This window comes from Thermobia domestica, chromosome 16, assembly GCF_964235325.1.
Source record: "Thermobia domestica chromosome 16, izTheDome1.hap1.1, whole genome shotgun sequence".
In the NCBI taxonomy this organism is placed as follows: Eukaryota; Metazoa; Arthropoda; class Insecta; order Zygentoma; family Lepismatidae; genus Thermobia; species Thermobia domestica.
The window spans coordinates 127,760,577-127,779,611 of NC_137469.1; the positions used below are offsets into that span (position 1 = coordinate 127,760,577).

The following is a 19,035-nucleotide window of genomic DNA, read 5'->3' on the forward strand; positions in this document are numbered from 1 at the left end:
AAAACGATGTCAGTTATATATTTTACGAAATTCTTATACTTACGGAAGAAGAACACATCCAACGGTTGTATGAATGACGTGCAACCATCAGGGATAAGGAGTTGGGTAAGTTCAAAATTATCCGGTTTCTGCACCAACTCTTCATCTTTATTAGTTCTCCATGAATCTGCGAGGAGCAGCAGTTTTATCTGCTCTATAGAAGGCCAGAAAACGTCCGTCATAAACCTGGTCATATTTGCACTTTTACCAGCGTATAAACAAATATTGAGGATCAGGAGGTTTGTTGGCGAAAAGTGACCTCAATCAAGTTTGTAGTTGTTCCTCTTTCGCGTCACTTTACGACAGTATTGCTGCATTGACATAGCGTGGAATGCCTCCTGTTACAGAGGTTTCAAACTATAGCCACTATTGATTTCAATAAATGGTGTACGTCAAGAGCCATATGCCACATGGCTCCTTTCCCATATATTCTTCTTGCCATGACGGATTTTCAGATATCCCCCATGATTCACATTGCGTTTATTCAATGGAGGTGTAGACGCACTCCTTGTATCCAACATTTCACCTCAATCTCTCTACTCGTTTCAAAATGAACATGGCATTTCTAGACATTTTGTACGTTCTATCTACGCACTTTGCCCTCACTTACCTCCCATCCTGTAAAAGGTCTGCCAACAAATACCCTCTTTTTCTCTGTTTCTTTTGGTGGTGAATCCAGTTGCTAGTAATCATTTTCAGAAATTGAATACACCAAATCGGGATGTTCCCTTGTTAGATGCCGACAGCCCAGAAATATAATATTCCTAATCCTTATCATTCATTCATTCATTCATTTTCAAGTATGCCTTTAGCAACGGGCGACTTTTCATAAGAAATTATACGCAGGTGTTATGTTTTATTCAGTCATATTAACACACAGAGCAAGTACGGCCTATTATTTTAACCTTAAATTGAAAAAAAAAAGTTTCGAAAGTCAATTCGTGTAAGGCCAAATTGACAAAGAAACTATGGTATTTATAATTATTATGACGCATTCAAGACGTCATTTTCTTCGGTTTTCCACAATATAAGAATTGCTGGTGGCTTTTGCTAAATTTTTAAAACATGTCTTAAAGTATAGGGCTAATTACTTTTGTATGCATGGCCGCCAGCAGGATGAGGCAAGGGGTTAAGTTACATCACTTATATTTTCGAATAGTTTTCAATTTGTCGAAATACGTGTCAAAACTTGTTAGATAGGCTTGCTGATATACAGTTGTATTTAATAGATTAGCAGAAAATTCTATCGTGCTAAAGATATTTACTATATTTAATATATGCACAGTGGCGTAGCCGGGATTTAATTTCAGGATGGGTCCGGTGGTCCTTCCCAGGAAAGATTTCGGCAATGGGGAAATTAAAACGCAATTTTCTTTTAACAGCTTTAAAATTTTCAGGGTGTCCGGTAGCCCTCACTGTTTGGTCATGTTTGGTTATTTGGGGACTGAAAACATAATTTTAGATTTTATTTTAACAACTTTTCAAAATTACGGGGAGGCCACTAAAACAAGTAGTATTATGACTATGTCCTTTTCAGATGTGAAATACTAATATTGTTAGGTGTAGATTTGCATATTGTAATTTTATACTGAAATGTATCTTATATATGTTTAGTCTATTAACTTTCACGCACAATTTAAGCGCATATTTTGATTGCCATTCATTCTGACTGCAAAATCTCTATTAAACGTTTGAAATGAAATGAATTTTTCTTATTTGGTTCCCCAGGATTTATTCTAAGGAAATGGACAATTAATGAAAGGAAGTGATTATGAAATTAAATTCTCTGTGTTCTCTCACCGGGAATCGGGCTCGACACAATGTACACAACAGGGACACACGCTATGCACTAGACCAGCAGGGAGAGCGACCTATATTGGTTCTATAGACCTTGGTGCAAGTTAATTTAAACCTGGGGGCCCCGCAAAATGTTTCCAATCGGGCCCACACCACTTAAGGCCGGCCCTGCTCGTAACCTAACAAGGCTTTTAATTGTGAAATGTCATTGGCGTCTAGCTTTGCAAAACTTATTACCTCGAATTTGTTGTTTTGATGCTCCCAGTCTCTGTCAGTTCTGCGGAGAGGTCGTTTTCAAAATTGAAATTAATAATCATAATAATAAAAAGAACTATGTGAGTAGCACAATGGACCAAAATAGATTACTTAATCTAGCACTTCTCTCAATAAATGGACGAAATGACTTCTCTCAATAAATGATGACAAACAGTAACGTGCCGTGGGGCGGAGCGGGGCAACGGGGCGCAAAATTCGGAAAAAGGAAAAGAGAGAGGAAAAATTACTTGAAATATATGTATGGGGGCGCCGTCGTGTACTTTCGCCCTGGGCGCTGATTTTCCACGGTACGGCACCGCGGACGAAGCTGAACAAAATGACTGTACGGGAGTTAGTAAAGGATTTTGCTGACAGGAAAGCAAGACGGAAACCATTCAATTCATTCCTGCTACGCTTCACGAATACTGACGTCACTGACTCCAAAGAGTTAAGTCCATCTTCTATTCTGAAGCTTATTGAATACATTATGCATATAATAAAATGGTTTCCATTTACGAATATTTAGGCCTAGTAGTAGCATGCATTTAACTCATTATTCACAGATAGAAGGACGTATGGTTATTTGTTATGTTATCTATCACTCCACTTTTTTTTTTTTTTTTTTTAAAGGCGGGGAGTCCTGGATATTCTCTCGGGGATGGGTGACATTAAACATATTACGCCATTGGGAAGATTGCAAACCTTTCAATCCCAGGTGTTGTCAAGTGGGTTTTGTGGTAGACAAACAGTGTGTACTTGGGTTTTCTCAGAGCTTTCCCCTTTTCTTTCATTTTCTTCATTCCGTCATTTCGTTCATTATCTTTATCACCGTCTCCTTTAGACGAGGAAAATAATTGTGGGACATTAAACGAAGTAAAAGAAAAAGAAAAAGAACTTATTCTAAGACAGATTTCAACTTTGAGAAAAATGCTTTCATATATTCTACTAGCAGAAATGCCTGTTCTGTATTAGGAGATGCGATCGCCCCTCAAAATCCAGAACGGAGGAAAATCTGCAAATTGTTCAGGAAATGTTCAAAAGAAGGCCTCAGAAGTCGCAAAGACAGATATCTGGTTTTACCCGATATACAATCCGAACTGATCTGAAGGAAGAGTTGTATTTTCGTACATAGAAACTACTTTAGTACGAAAAACCATCACAGGGCAGCGGTAGAGAGTTCACCGATGGTACTTGGGGGTCCCTGGTTCGATCCCAGTCCCCGCCAAGCGAACCTTGTGGTGGACAAACACCGTGTGCGTGGATTTCCTGCGGGTTCTCCCACTTTCTTGATTCCACCATTTCATTTATTTATCATCATCACCGTTTCCTTTGGCATAACCGTGGGACGTAAAGCTCAAAAATTTCATTTATTTATTTTTATTTATTTCTTTTCTTTTTTTTAAGGAATTATCGCCAGAAGATTGTGATTATCGGTTGAAGTATGGGATATGATGCTTGCTTAGTACGTAGACTGGTCCGATCTTTTCGGTAATTTTCTGTGGTCAGATGAAGCCGTGTTTCATATTAGGGGATTTGTTAACCAGCATAATTGTTATGATTGGGCAGGAGAGGATCTGTAGGTGATTGTTGAAAACATCCAACATCGCATAAAGGTCGCAGTGTGGTGCAACATAACACCCGTGATAATTGTGGGACCATATATCATTCGGGACACAATGAATTCAGAACGGTACCTTCCTATGCTTAAGGATTATATTCATGGTATTGTATCCACGTGGGACAACTACAAAGACGTAATATTTATCCAAGATGAGGCCCCGCCTCATTTCGCAGGTGTTGTCCATGTGTGCCTCGACACCCATTTTCTAGCACGGTGCTTGGGACGTCGTGGCCTCTTGAATGGCCAGCAAGGATCCTGACCTGTCCTGCTACTTCTTCTTTTAGAGGTGGGCGAAAGATGAAGTTTATCACAACAACAACAAAACTTTTGATGAATTAGAGAACTGAATTCATAGAGTTCTTGCAAACGTAACGCTGGAGTACCTGCAGAACTCTGAGGCAAACATCCGCCGCCGTTGGAATCGCGTCCTTTGCTCAAGTATGTTTTGCTCAACCATTAAAATGTTGGACATTTCCTCAAGTATCTTATCTTGCTATTGATCATGAACTGGAAATCCATGACGGACACGTAAATCTTGGCTAATGGCCAGAACCGGGGCTTGAGATTTTCGTATGATAAAATATATGCAGGGTTGCCACAAGTTAGATAAAAAATTTTTTTTTATTAATAAGATTGTTTTTCATGAAAAATTTATGTCAAAGAAGATCTGAATATTCCTAAAGTATGTGCATGCACTAGCAATGTAGGACTCGATCCTAGCAGTTATCACATTCTCAGTATCATATGTTCCATATTACGAAGATAAAACACTGTATCTGAGCAATTCAAGGTACAAACTGGATTTCTTTCATTGCTTAAAAGATTTATGAAAATGAGAATAATTAATTACAGACGATATTTAATTAAAACAAACTGTCCTTTTATACCGTATGTACGAATTCTTCAATAAATCACATTCATTTCTTAGGTTATATCAGTATAATTCAAATGAGCTGTATTGAAGGAAATTATATTAAATTTTCCATTGTTTGAAACAAAATGTTTTATGCGTAGAGTATAACAAAGATTAAGAATAGTGTTTGACAAGAGACGGGATTTAAGGTTGTTTCATCTTTAAAAGGAGGCGTGAGAGTGTTGTCTTTAAAAACGTTTTTATTGGAAGAGTTCGGTGTCATCTCGAAAATTTTCCGTCGACATTATGTTGGGTAACACTAATACCATATTTATATAAATAAGTGGAAGTGATTTGCTCATCATCGCCTAGATCATACTTCTTTAGCTAAAAAGAAACGGAAAATTTGGACAGAATATTCCTTAGGTGTACTCCACTAGCTTACAAGAAAACGAAAGAAAGTGCTTATGGTATCGCGAGCTCATAATATTTGATGCTGCGTTGTCATTTTTGGATTTGTTTCACAAATTATATAAGAGATTGTTTCTGTTACATAGAGGCAAATATCAAGAAATATAATAGACGTTTATTATAACACTATTAATTGCCACATTTTGATTTTTGAAAAGTACGGGAAGATGTTTTTGTATGAAAGGGTAAATATCAAGAAGCATAACATATACGTACGTAATATTATTATATAGTAAATTCTATATCCATGATATGCCTTTAATTGACATTTACCAAATTTTAGTTCGCACCTATAAAAAAGAAGAAAAGTGAGCACCACAATATAAGTGTCACTAAATGTGTAACTTTCGTGAAGGGGAAGATTTAAGTTTGTTTGTGTACCAGTTTTAGAAAATTTAAAATAGGATTATTGAATTTCATTTATGCATAATTATCCTTGCTGTTTACTTTGAAAACGATTACCTTATGTTAATAGAGAATAGCAATTTACTCTTTTTAAGTATATGCTGACAATATGAAAGTATAAAGATATGACACGCAATATGTTGACCTAATTATCTCCAAATTCTGTTTTCTTCTCCAGCATTAAATAAATTAACTAATCTTGTGCCTAGTGATAATGCAATATTTGATTCGAGGGTGGATGATGGTGATTTTGAAAAAGAAAATCACTATTGCCAAAAACTGATTGACACAATGGAGTATCATTGCATAATATTTTGTGCACTTGAGATTTGTTATTTATGTCATGATCGCACATAGGCCCTTGTTTGTGCGCTCCCGGCCTAGGCCTATTCCTTTTATCACGGAGGCAAGAAATAAGAAAGGATTTGTGAAGCATGTATTCCAAGGGAAATAAAGAGATTTTTTTAAAAGAATTTAATATCTCACATATTCATGAAATTAGGGAGATGAAACTCAGCATATAAACCCTTCTTTAAAATGAGGGAACACGTATTTCAGCGCCTTCAAAAATCCCGTTTCTAACGGAGATACTTCTATAATATTCAAACTTCTCTTCCTTTCTTCAGAGACTGTCGAACGTCAAGATTTGCTTAAGTTGGATGTGTGGAATTTGGTACATACATTCTTAATTAAAAATAAAGGAACACGCGTTTCAAGAGCAGAAAGGAGGATCTTGCATCGTTTGGCCTAATTCTCGTTTCGCCTAACCAATGATAAGACAATTTTATGACAGATAAAGGATAAGATAAGAATACTCGTTTGACTTAATCCTCGTTTTGCCTAAAGTGGCGGACTATAACAAAAATCGTGGAAATAAAACTAGAGGGAAATTTTTTGGAAAAAGTTCACTACTATGTGAAGAACTGAGAAACACAAATTAGTTTTCCCATAATTAATTTGTAATACGAGTATTTGGTTTCGGAAAAATGTTTCGACAATTGTGTTACGATTATCTTTCCGTTCTATTTTGAGAATATTAATACCCTCACAGTGTGTATAGTGGTTATAGTATTTGAGATGAGAGAAAAAGAGCAAGTTACACCCTGTTATTAATTTCGTTTAAAGATGAGTGCTGTTCACGAGTAACTTCTATTTTGCAATTTGTTTCCAAATATCTTATAGTGTCAAATGATTCTGCTAATCAATATGTAAAAGGGAATATAGTTTGTGTCAGTATAAAGGGAAATATCACTTGGATTTTATATTTCTGTTTGTTTCGTTATGTGAACGCAAATGTTATTTTATTGCAAGTTTTGCTGATCTTGCAGAGGATCTTGTTCCAGTTTCAATGCTTTTTTGGAACTGCTAATGTATTATAAGGGATCTATTCTGATTCTATTGTAATTTTAACTCATATGAAATTTGTAAATATTTCGAGCTATTTCTGACAACATAATTTTGCTCATAACTTAACAATGGACAGCTGTGATCGAAATGAGTGATTTGTGACAAATTACTCCGCTGGCAAATTGCTCTTTGGATAATTCCACACTTTAAACATCTCAATGTGTTACTAACGAAGAAAGAAGGAAAATATATTTCAATTCTTATTATTACTTTTTAAATTACAACTTTTGAGTTGAATTTCCACTCGTTTCACATACTACCGGGAACGTCCATAGCATAAGTCTCTGATCAAACCATCTTATTGATGCACAATGAGATTGAAATTCGGGATTCTGGGTGGTTATTTCAACAGGAAGAAGTGGAATGCTCCTAGCTAATTGAGATCTGTTACGAGTGTGGTTACCCTCCTGGTACACTCCATTTCCACTCGCATGACAAATAAATAAAGATATAGTTGACTCTGGAGATCTTCGTACTTCGATACAATAGGGGAGCATAGTACATGTTCCAAATATCAAAAACTTTGCTTACAGAAAAGCACTCCAAATCAACACGGAGTCTTCATTATCTTGAACAGTTCTAACCTGACATGCTGGATCCATGATTTCGTGGGACTGGAGCCAAACTGTAGATCACTATCACTATGATCAGGTTGAAATCGAGACTCATCACACCATGCTACTCGTTTTTATGCTCCTGTCACGGCATTCTGTTGCCAATGTAAGACATTAACTGCAGTGACGTGTAATGGCAATTGATAACTTCGTGGGTTATCGGCTTCTGAAGTCCATAAGGTGAAGCAAATAGTGTCTACTAAGTATCCGACTGAACCCATTATTCAATTGGGTGGCTATCTGGGCTAAGGTTTGCTGGTGTTCGGTGTAGTAAGCAAAGTTATGAAAATATTTATACCTTGTTCTCTTATTGTAGTTGGCGCCCGAAATTCCCTCTAAACATTAATTTTCGTTTATAATGTCATACATACATGAAATTAAATAAATAAAATACAATATTTTATTTCCAACATTACAACAGACCAAATTTGGAATATTGTTTTCTAAGAATTGTCGTTTCCTTAGCCATGCGTTGTATCAGTTATTCAGTTACACATTGTATAAAATGTTAATGCAAACTCCTTGTTTATACTATTACTTAATTTTATATTCAAAATATGTGAGTTTCTCTTCACATTGTTAAACTCCTGTAGATTTTCAAATTATGCACATTCAATATTGAAACTTTCCGGCAACAATAGAGTGATAATGTGAGACATGCAACATGTTTATCGGAAGCTGAATTTTCATCAAAAATCGCTATCTCTTACGATTTTTAATATTTAGGAATCAATATTGAAACCGGAAGTTGTACTACTTCTGGCTTCAATAGAAGAATGAAGCGATCCATAAATCGTTTGGATCGATAGAGAACGTATCGATATATAAAATAGTTAATATAATATTAATATTAATAATGTATATTTTGCATTTCTTAATTCTTCGTATACTAGGGAATTTTCTGTTATAATTTCCTTCTACTTGAATTTCCACAACATTTTTTCTTATTTCCCGCCATTTTAGGCGTAACGAAGATTAGGCCAAACGAGGATCCTTTTTTTGCATAAAATGACGGACACAAATCTTATCCTTTATCTGTCATAAAAGTATCAGATAATTAATTAGGCGAAACGTAGCGACACGGAAGGAAGGTCATTATTATTTTGAAATTTCCCTTTATTTATACATAAAGCGCCGAGTGTGACCATTTAAATTTCAGGTTTTATATTTATTACACCTTATCTTCCCGTGAGGAGAACGGAAACTTCTGCTACTGTATGTATAATCAGAATACGATAAAAATACGTATTTAATAACTAGCCTTCGGTTATCTGGGGACTTCGCCCAAAAACCGCCGTGTTTTCTCGGCCTACGGCCTCACATCTCATACAACTACAAGCATACCGAATTTCAGTTCAAACATCAAGTTTCATGTTTCTAACTTTAGGGATCCCCAAATATGAATGTATTATTATAATAAACTCAAAGACCGTAAAGAGGATTACGTAATATTTTATCATTTAATATGGAATATGGAAGTTGTATGGTCCTTTCAATTCCGATTTGAGTAGAAAGATTAGTGTTGAGATGGAATATATTCTTGGAACACTTAATTGATTAAAGAAAGTCCCTTCTCGCTATCTATTACCGTTTTCAATTTATAGTGATCAACATTATAACCGGAAGTGAGTAATTTCTACTTCCGGTTACACTAGAGTGTTAAGGATGAAGATGAAAGTTGTCCTTGAAACTTTTAACCGATTACGAAAACAGGTTTTCGCTATCTATTACCATTTTTGCTATATAGTGATCAATGTTAAAACAAGAAGTGGCTTATTCTACAACTTCCGGTTTCACTACAGTGTTAAGGATGAAGATGAAAGTTTTCCTTAAAACGTGTAATAGATTTCGGAAAACCGTTTATCTCTGTCTATTACTGTTTCTCCTCTACAGTGATAAATATGTTAACTGGAAATGGCTCATTTCTACTACTTCCGGTGGGCAAAACACCTCCATCAACGAACTCCCTCAAGATAATCACTCTATCTACCTATGGCAAAAAAAACTGAATTAAAAAAATCGCATCCGTTCAGAAGTTATCGTGCGGAGTAACGGATGTGCGGACGGACGTACTAACATTATAATCTTATAGGTACGACTACGTGATCCTAATAATTGTAATACTTCGACTAGCTCGGTGGTTCGCCCTCAAACTCTTGCATTTGTTCAGCTACTGCCTCGCACCTTATACAGTAAACCTACAAGCATACCGAATTTCAGTTCAATAACCGTTCTGAATGCCGAGATACATTGAACATTTCAAGTACCATGGACTTTGCCCACAAACCCGCGTCCGATCGGCCTACGGATTCACATCCCATGAACCTATAGAGTACCGAATTTCAGTTCAAATACCAAGTTTCATGACTCTAATGTTCAGAGATCCGAAAATGTGAACATATTGTAATTGCTATCCTCACCTTTTTTCTTTCCTTCTAAGCCAGATATACAAACAGGGTGACGTTATAATTATTGCAGTCCCTACCTTATTTACCACCACTTTTCTTTCTCTTTTTACTAAAATATCAGAAAACGCTTAAACACATCTCAAATTAGTTTAAATGAGAAAGAAAAACACCAAATTTTAAGTCTCTAACCTGAAATTGAGAAGAGGAAGATAAAATATGACAAATCAGATTAGAATATTAGAAAGACGTGCGCAGAATATGAAGTTGACAGAGATATTAGTAAGTTTTTCGAAAAGATGGCTTACATTCAAATCTAGAGTAAAACCAGTGAAATTTCTTGAGAAGTGCTTCACATATGTATAATTTAACAGAAACTACAGTAAACTAGTGAAAATGTTTGAGAACTGCTTCACGTGTACATAATTTATCAGAAACTAGAGTAAACCAGTGATTTTTTAAGAACTGCTTCACATGTACATAATTTATTTGACAAAGGAAATAGCTTGCAAATCTTGTAATTGTAGTTTTTAACAAAAGCAATTTCCTGCAACTTTTAAGGAGCCTATTTTCTGTATCTCACATAGAAAATAGCTAGTTCCAAGCCTAGATAAAGCGTGTGGGAAAGTTGCAATAGCATTGATTTGTCTAATAAATTCTGCTAGAACGTGACGAGATGTTCTATATTATGAGGAACATTTTCCTTTGATAGTTGTGAAATTTAAAATTTTAAAGTGTTAAGTTCTAATAATTTCATACTTTGGCTTCACTGAGATTCCCGGTTTACCATGGATACCCCCAAATCTTAATTTCAAGCAACACTTGTGGTACATACAGTAGCTTACTTCTGATGAGGGCTGTTTAATTCCGGCAAGTGTAAGTTATATTTTGTGGTAAACAAACCTCGTGGGGATGATCTCTCTTGGGAATATTGTTTATGTCATCGATTCTTGCATTATCATTAATTTCTTTCATTCATCAATGTTTCCATAGCCTTTGAGCGTAATTGAGAGAAGTTAAATTTGAGTATATATATATATATATATATATATATATATATATATATATATATATATATATATATATATATATATATCATATAGACTTATACAGAAATATTCGATGGGAGGGGATATGTAATAACTATGATAATAATATTTTCCTGTTGTGTTTCGTAGACCGCATGTTCAATTTTCTTCTTGATACTCTCCCTCTCCACATAAATATGAAGAGTACGTGGGACAAAAGATGAAAGTCATATTTCTGAGATACCAGATTTAAAAAAAAAATTATACATAGGAAAATTGACTTTCATCGTGCTTCCCGCGCACTCTTCATATGTTTCCTCCCCTTCTTGATATTCAGGTTCCAAATACCAAATTCCGATATTTTCTCTCCCCATTATTTGTTTATTTAACTAAAATAAGTAAACTTGATTTTCCTTCTTCATTTACAAATAATAAAATATTTGGAATTTTATCTTACCTCCCCCTTTCACAAGTTCTTGAGGTACACTATGGAATACAATACGCCACTCTAAAAAATTTTGGAAATCTGTAAAATACAATCGGGGATCTCAACCAGGTCTCCTGTTCTGAGGTGCAAGGAGCAATAGATATAATCTATGCACACCAGACAAAAACACCAACACAACAATACAAATAAAAGGTGGTGGAGTGACGAGGGATACTTAAATTTATGTAAATATAAACAAAAATGCTAATGAAATGCTCTTGCATATGTAAATCCCTTTTCGGAGTGATAAGGTGATCTCCTGCTGGAGCCGCCACTGCCACACTTGATAATTTTAGAGCACGAGAAAAAAAAGAAAACAAAATCTCAGGGTTTTAATTTACAAAATATATATCTCAGGGATTTCTGACGACAGCTATGGTCTCAGCAGCTACTTGTAAAGGGTTATAAAACTTTAATAAGGTTAAAAATAAAAAAAGATGATTTCAAACAACAGGTAGCAGCCTCTTACGTACCCTTTACACTCATAGCTATGTCTTAGTTGTTCTCTGGGCGTAAGCCTTCCTGGGCCCCATTCAGGAAGGTGGTCAGAAGTACTAGAGAAAGGACTAATGTTGCTTTAACTCTCAATCCTGAAATAAAAACATTTGGATTAGCTATAGGGTACTCACCAATCAGGAAAATAGACACCCTCACTATACTGGTTGAAGATAGATATTTCTTCCCCAGTGTAAACAGCCAGGTGACTGAAGAATACACTCACCAATATCATTTTATATAACACTCACTTATTTTAAATTACTCTCGTCGGTGCATCAATCACACTGATATTTATATATATATACATATTTCACTTCAGTGAATACAGATCATTTATATGACACACTTGAGATCTGCCTGACCTCTAAAATAGTAAGCTATTAAGCAGATAAAAAACAAAGAATTCTCCTCATTTTATGAGTTTATAGTCTCTCACAGTCTCTGCACAGAGAGGAGGAGGAGAGATAAAAAAATATTAAAATTCAATTTCGAAAAGATGACACAGTTCCATGTCGGTAATAGGTGACCTAATGCCCACTTCACGGATAGTCTCTGCTCACTGGAGGGACTGGAAAGTTTCTCTGAGGTAATCACACGCAGGATACACTTTCTAACATTTTCATTCCACTGGGAATATGACTGTTCCTGTACGGTGACGAAAAATCAACAGGTGACGTTAAAAATATGTCACAACTGACACAGAAGTTTGCCAGTCTAGAAGTTAGTACAACTTCATTTTGTTGTCTCCTTGTTTAAAGTTCAGGAGGGGCCCTGTCATTTACTGAGACAGGCCTCGAGATCTCACTTGAGATCTGTTAATATAGATTCTAGTATTCCATGACAGGAATGTTATTTAGTGCTACTGCACTATACGAAAGTTAAGTCCACAGATAGACTGTTACTTTGAAAGTACTGGCCCAGGCATGGCCAAAATAGCCACTGTTAAGGTGTAATGATAGTAAAATCGGATAATTTAAAACTTGAAACGAAGTGTTTGACAATTGAAGAAATTTCACTGTTTATCTATCACTTCAAGATACATCTCACCCACTACCTTGTGAGAACCACTATCAATTAATATGTGCACTATCACACCCGTTTAAATCATCAGGGCTCCTGGGGAAACGAAATTTCTCACCGCCCTGGGTTCTAACATCCAAGCACCTTGGAAACTAAGAATCAACTAAACTGCACAATGACCACCAAAGGCTAGTAACCTCTGCCACTTCCAGGAAAAAGCAGGGACTCGCTCTTCCCAGAATAACTACAAAGAGGTTTGATGCCTGGAGGCTAAAACTGTGGGTGGTCTTTTGACAGAACAGCACTTTGAAACGCCAACCTGCTCGTGCAACGAGCAAATACCTCGTGATAGGTGGTGCCCTCATCGTAGTGAGTGGCAGTTTTGAAGGCTCCTGTCCAAACAGAAGTCCATCACAAGAACTACATAAACATTACTTGTTTCACTGATATTAATAATACAAAGAATAGTCACACATGATTATACACACATAAAGTTAGTAATATATGCACAGAATGCAATTATATCATTATATACATTTGACAACGCTAATAGTATGCGTAGGAAGTCTTTTTTTCCATTGGCTTCCCTAGATACGTCTGCTAAAATCCAGCAGCCATCATCCCAAGAGAGAGAGAGAGATAGAAACATTTGTTGTTTTGAGTAAATTTAGACAATCACACAAGATCTAAATGTCTTGCACGTCGGGAAACACGAAGACAAATAAAGTCGTGAATTTTAAACAGTCTTTCCAAGAACTTGTGAGCGTAATACGGTAATATTAATAATTTACACATAAAAATAGTCAAAATAAAGTACAAGTTTCAAAAGCGCAGTGCATCATGGGAGAAAAAGCTAGGCAAGTTAGCTGACGCTAACGGACGCTGCTTCAAGGAACGCTATGAGCTTGGGACGTGTGAGATTCTTTTCAAAGGTGTGAAGATGACACGTATAGAAATAGGAAATCTATCGTGTTGACGCTAAAATTTTTATGACTTTTGCAACAAAGCCTGGAGTGCGTTTTTAAGCAATGTTTCCATCTAGACATTGCTATACGGAGGAAGTTACCAGTAGTCTTCCCATACACAATGTTTCATCCTTCCTTGTTTATTTAGGGATTTCTCCACCCACTAGTAGTCAAATACCTCACACAAACTCCCAGCTCAGACTGCTGGCGCCAAGAAAAAAAACTGTCCAAGCTCTCTCTGTAACATGAAGTTCAAACTTCTATACATGAAGTAAATGAATATAATACGATTTCTTGTTTATTCTATCATATGTAGAATATGTAGGCAGGATATGTAAATCCAATAACGCATGAAATATATATATTTAAATTCCCCTTAATGAGATGCACGCAAACTCTAATAATATTCATAACCTATAAAGGAATAAAAGTACATACATGAATATAATATACATCAAAAGGGTATTAATAATATCGTATTACGCTCGGTGTTTACCGAATAATATTCATAAAAGTTGCATGATATGATAAATGAATACTAATAAATCAGCAATTAATTTAATCACAACTTATCATAAATTAACATTGATAGGGAAATGTGCACTCATCTGCATTTTGATATGCAGATGAAGGTGAAGGCAATCGGCCTTCTGCAGTATCCCCCCTTTGATACTAGGTGCTGTGTTTACTAATACAGGACGTAAATCAACAGGGTGCACATTTCATATTCCTGTAAACAAATCAAAGTATATTACATAACACTCACAATAAAGAAAAGAAACATCATTACTACCACAATAAGCAAGATAACTAAAAATAGATAATTCAGGTAGCCCTAACTTAACTATACCTGAATACAAATTTCCCAATAAAATACAATACACAAGAATACACTAGCACTAAACACAATAACACTAACACTATATACACTAAAGTGTCACAGTTAGGTGGTGAATGCTTCTGGTGTGATTTCGTTGTGCGGCTTCTCTGTACCAGTGCCACCCGTAGTTTCTTCTCTGGATACATACTTCTTCAGTAAGAAGGCGTTTCTGGTCATCTTGACCTCATTCGTTGCAGGGTCGGCTAGTGTGTACATGTTCTTGCCAGACGCTGCAACGATTTTCCATGGACCCGAAAATAAGAGAAGGAGCTTCTTTGAAACACCTGCTAGAGCATCCGACTTCGGGAATACTCTAGATAGTACAAGATCACCCACATTGTACACTATTGTACGGTGTGACTTGTCGAAGTTCCTTTTTCGAAAGCAGCATTTTTCTTATGGTTCCTTCTCGCTATATCAACATAATACTGCACGTCATGGCGCTGTTCCACTTCCGGGATTTCAAATATCCGTGCTATGTCTCTTGACATAGATTGGCCAAAATGGCATTCATAAGCTGACACACCAGTGGTCAGGTGTTTCGTAGAATTCAAACACTTCTCTATTTTCTCCAAATATTTGGGCCACATTCTCTGGTTGTCATGACACAATTTACGTAGTAAACGTACGGTCGCCTTAACCGCAACTTCCGCCATTTCTCCCTGGGGATAATATGGTGTGGAAGTTATGTGCCTGATACCAAGTTCTGCAAGCTCTCTTTTCCAGCGCTCAGACTGGAACGGTGACCCTCTGTCTGTTAAGACGAGTTCCACACTAGGACTTACTTTTAAGTATTCTTTTAGCTTTCTTACTGCGGTGGTAGTGTTAACCTTTCTACATGCATACAATCCCACTAGTTTAGAGAATGCATCGTAGAATACAAGAACGTAGTGGACTCCCCCAATTCCTTTAGTAATTGGCCCAAGCCAATCGACGCATACCAAGTAGCCTGGCTTCTGCACGACTACGGGATTCAGTGGTCCAGGACGATAACAGTGAGGTGGGGTGCTCTTCTGACACAATTCGCAGGAAGCACAGTATTTCCTCACGCTTGCTCGTATTTTAGGCCATACAAAGAATTCAGTCAGAAGTGGGAGTAACTTACAAGCCGACATGTGCCCTCGATCTGAATGATAATAATCGAGCAAGGGAGTTACTAACACTTCTGGGATGCATATTCGAACTCCTTCCCGGTCACGTTTACACAAACGCCCGTTCAGTACTTCGAAACGGTGACAAGCACCGTTCACTCGTGGTGAGTTCGTCTTCTCTTCAACTTCTTTCTTAATCTTTCCATAGACTGGATCAGAAGACTGCATCTCTGGCAGTATGGCTATCATCTTCCTCAACTCACATGGTATCTCCGTAAGTATGGTCATCAGTGACTTCTGGAGGATAGGCTTCCGTGCAGCACTGAGGTCTTCTTCTGTGTGAGGAGGGTACCTTGAGTGATAATCACTCAAATTTTCGTTAGACTTAACAAACTCGAATTCAAAGTTGAAATTCGACAGCAGCATAGCCCACCGGTTAATGCGCTGGTTCGTAAGCCTGCAATAAAGAATGAACTTCATAGCAAGGTGGTCTCTGCGAATCTTAAATTAGTCCCAACAAGATACTGTTTGAACTTTACAACCCCATCTATGAGTCCAGCGAACTCCTTTTTAGTGAACGAATAATTCTTCTGCGCCGCACTAAACACACGTGATGTGAAACCGATAACCCGAATATCGTCATTATCATCACGCTGGTACAAAATTGAGGAGCACGCAAAATCACAAGCATCAGACTCTAAAATCAGTTGTTTGTCAGGCAGGACGCTCTTGAGCACGACTTCTTCCTGGAAGATCTCCTTGATCTTCTCCATCGCTGCCTGATGTTCAGGTTCCCATTTGAACCTCACATTTTTCTTCAGCAGACTGAACAGCGGATATAGAACTTCCGAGTACTTTCTGCTAAAGCACCGGTAATATTGGCAGTAACCTATAAATGATCGAAGTTCTTTTACATTTCTAGGTGTCCTGAAATCTAACACCGACTTCACTTTCTCCAGATCTTTGCCAATTCCGTGTTGAGAAAGCTCGAAACCAAGTATGTTAAGTTTCTTTCTCGCGAAATTACATTTTTCAGCCTAAGGTTAGACCACCTGCAGTGAGTAAACCCAACACTCTGTCCAAGTGTTCCAGATGTTCCCTGAAGCTTCTGTCGGCCACTATCAGGTCGTCGACATATTGGCCGCAATACTCACGTGCTTCAGTCCCAATGATCATATCGAGTGCACGAACACATGAGGCGAGGCTTTGCTTGGTCCCAAAAGGTAATTTTTGAAAAACATAGGAAATTCCTTCGTGTAAAAACCCAAGATATTTCTGATCGCACTCTTTAACTTTAATTTGCAAAAACATCTCTGTTGCATCCACGCAACTGAACCACGATTTGTCGCAGATGTCTTGGAAAACAGACAAGGGAGGCATGGGCCGGTCGGATAAATCTCCAGAAATCTTCGCTAAAACTCGACCGTCGATACACACACGTATACGCCCATCGCTCTTTGCAGTTACAACCAAAGGATTAATATACGCTGTAGGTTGTTTACGTATCACTCCCCATGCTAGCCATCTCGAAATTTCATTAGATACTTGGTTGCGGTAACGCTTAGGGTAAGGATACAACTTGGTCTTTATTGGACGTTCGTCCGTTACTCCGATCTCATGCTCGTAGTTAACTATGCAACCAGGCTTGACATCAAACAAAGCTTGATGCTTGACCAGCACAGCTTTTAAACTCTCTCTCTGTGAGTCTGAGAGATCTGAATAGTTCGAAACAAAACCTTCAATGTCTGAATGGGAGGCGCGAGTCTTCACTTTCATCCACTCCTCTGGTGGGAATACGTGATTTGCCAATTCTTGGGTACTTGGGAAACGTCCATCATCCAAGTTTGGTGCACGAGTTGCCTTCTCTCTCGAGGTCTTACAGTCCTCTGTTGCATTCACCCTTATGGCCTTCCGTCTTTCATCTGACGGGAAAAAATCAAAATTTACATTTTCAACCTCATCCATTGTAGGAAATGGTTCGCAGCACTCTCCATTCCACTCTAAACATCGAACTACTAGATCTTCAGTCTCGCAATCTACCGATCTAAATGCTACTACTACATCATGTGGATGTTTGAGATGTAGAAGGCCGGTGTCAGTCTAACACGGCACGAGATTCGGTGAAGAAGTTAGAACCTAATATTAAAGACCGATTTAAACCAGATATGATAATTCCTAATGTATGATATTCCTTCCCTTGTATCTCAATAACTAAAAGAGTCTGACCCACTAATGTCGCTGCTTTCTTCCCAAAAGCCGAAGTGACTCTAATGTTTTTAGCACTCAAAAATGCTGGTGGGGGATTACTATTTGAGACAGTGTCCCAAAATTCTTTCGAGAGAGCAGAGCATGTTGCTCCTGTGTCCAGGAGACAATTTACATCTTGACCAAATAAAAGAACATTAATTTCAGGAAGTGAAATTACATTATTTCCAGGTAACGGTTCGTTACTCGTATCAAAAAGGTTCTTGAAGATACCATTTGCTTCTTCGTATATTTCCTTGTCTAAATCTATTGGTTCTGCATTTCTACTTAATAAAACTAATTTATTTTCAACATTGCCCTCATTGAAATGCTTCGTGTTCATAATTTTCATGCAAGGTTCAAAACTTGCTTCTTCTTTTCCTTCTAAATTACATAACTCTTTCACTGCAGTTTCGCGATCATTATCATTGTTTTCATTTTCTATACAGGTTACTGACTTACGCACATACTTGGGATTTAATTTTGCCAACTCGGTTGAACCAGTTCTATCCGCGTCCAGCCTACCGCCGTCACAAGCATGTGCGGACCATTCTCATTCCCTATCAGCGGGAGATGAGGGGTGGTTACTCCTGTCTGTACGATTTGTTTGACTCGGTGGAGGATGCGCCCGATCATACCTCTCTAGCAATTGTATCTCTTCCTCCCCTCTAAAGGAGTGAGGCTGAGGTACCGTATTGCGCGTGTTTCCCCTCCTATCGCGGGCTCCACGACTGTTCTGGTGGGTGTGGTTGTTCCCACCACGTGACCAACCAGATGATCCACTTCCGCTCCTCTGGTTACGAGGTGATGATTGCTGGTTGTTGTTGTTTTGATTGTTGTTTCGTCTCTGGTAAGGGCGCGGCATTTCTCGATTTCGCTTAGCCTGCGGACGAGACGGCTGCTTACCACTCTGGCCAGGGGAGTTTTTCTCTTCGTTTTTCATGCTAACTTGCAG

At 37.5% G+C, this 19,035-nt stretch overlaps 1 protein-coding gene across 3 annotated transcripts in view; it reads right to left on the bottom strand.

Moving 5' to 3' along the window:
- LOC145673403 (uncharacterized) overlaps positions 1-19,035 on the bottom strand; it is a 501,393-nt gene that overhangs the window by 453,212 nt on the left and 29,146 nt on the right. Inside the window, exon 1 of one of the 3 annotated variants that reach the window (XM_081743068.1) lies at positions 11,856-11,954. The exons of the other annotated variants lie outside the window; for them this stretch is intronic. The gene's annotated coding sequence lies outside the window, so the exon portion shown is untranslated. Of the gene's footprint in view, positions 1-11,855; positions 11,955-19,035 lie in introns of those variants that run through there. 3 annotated transcript variants of the gene reach the window in all.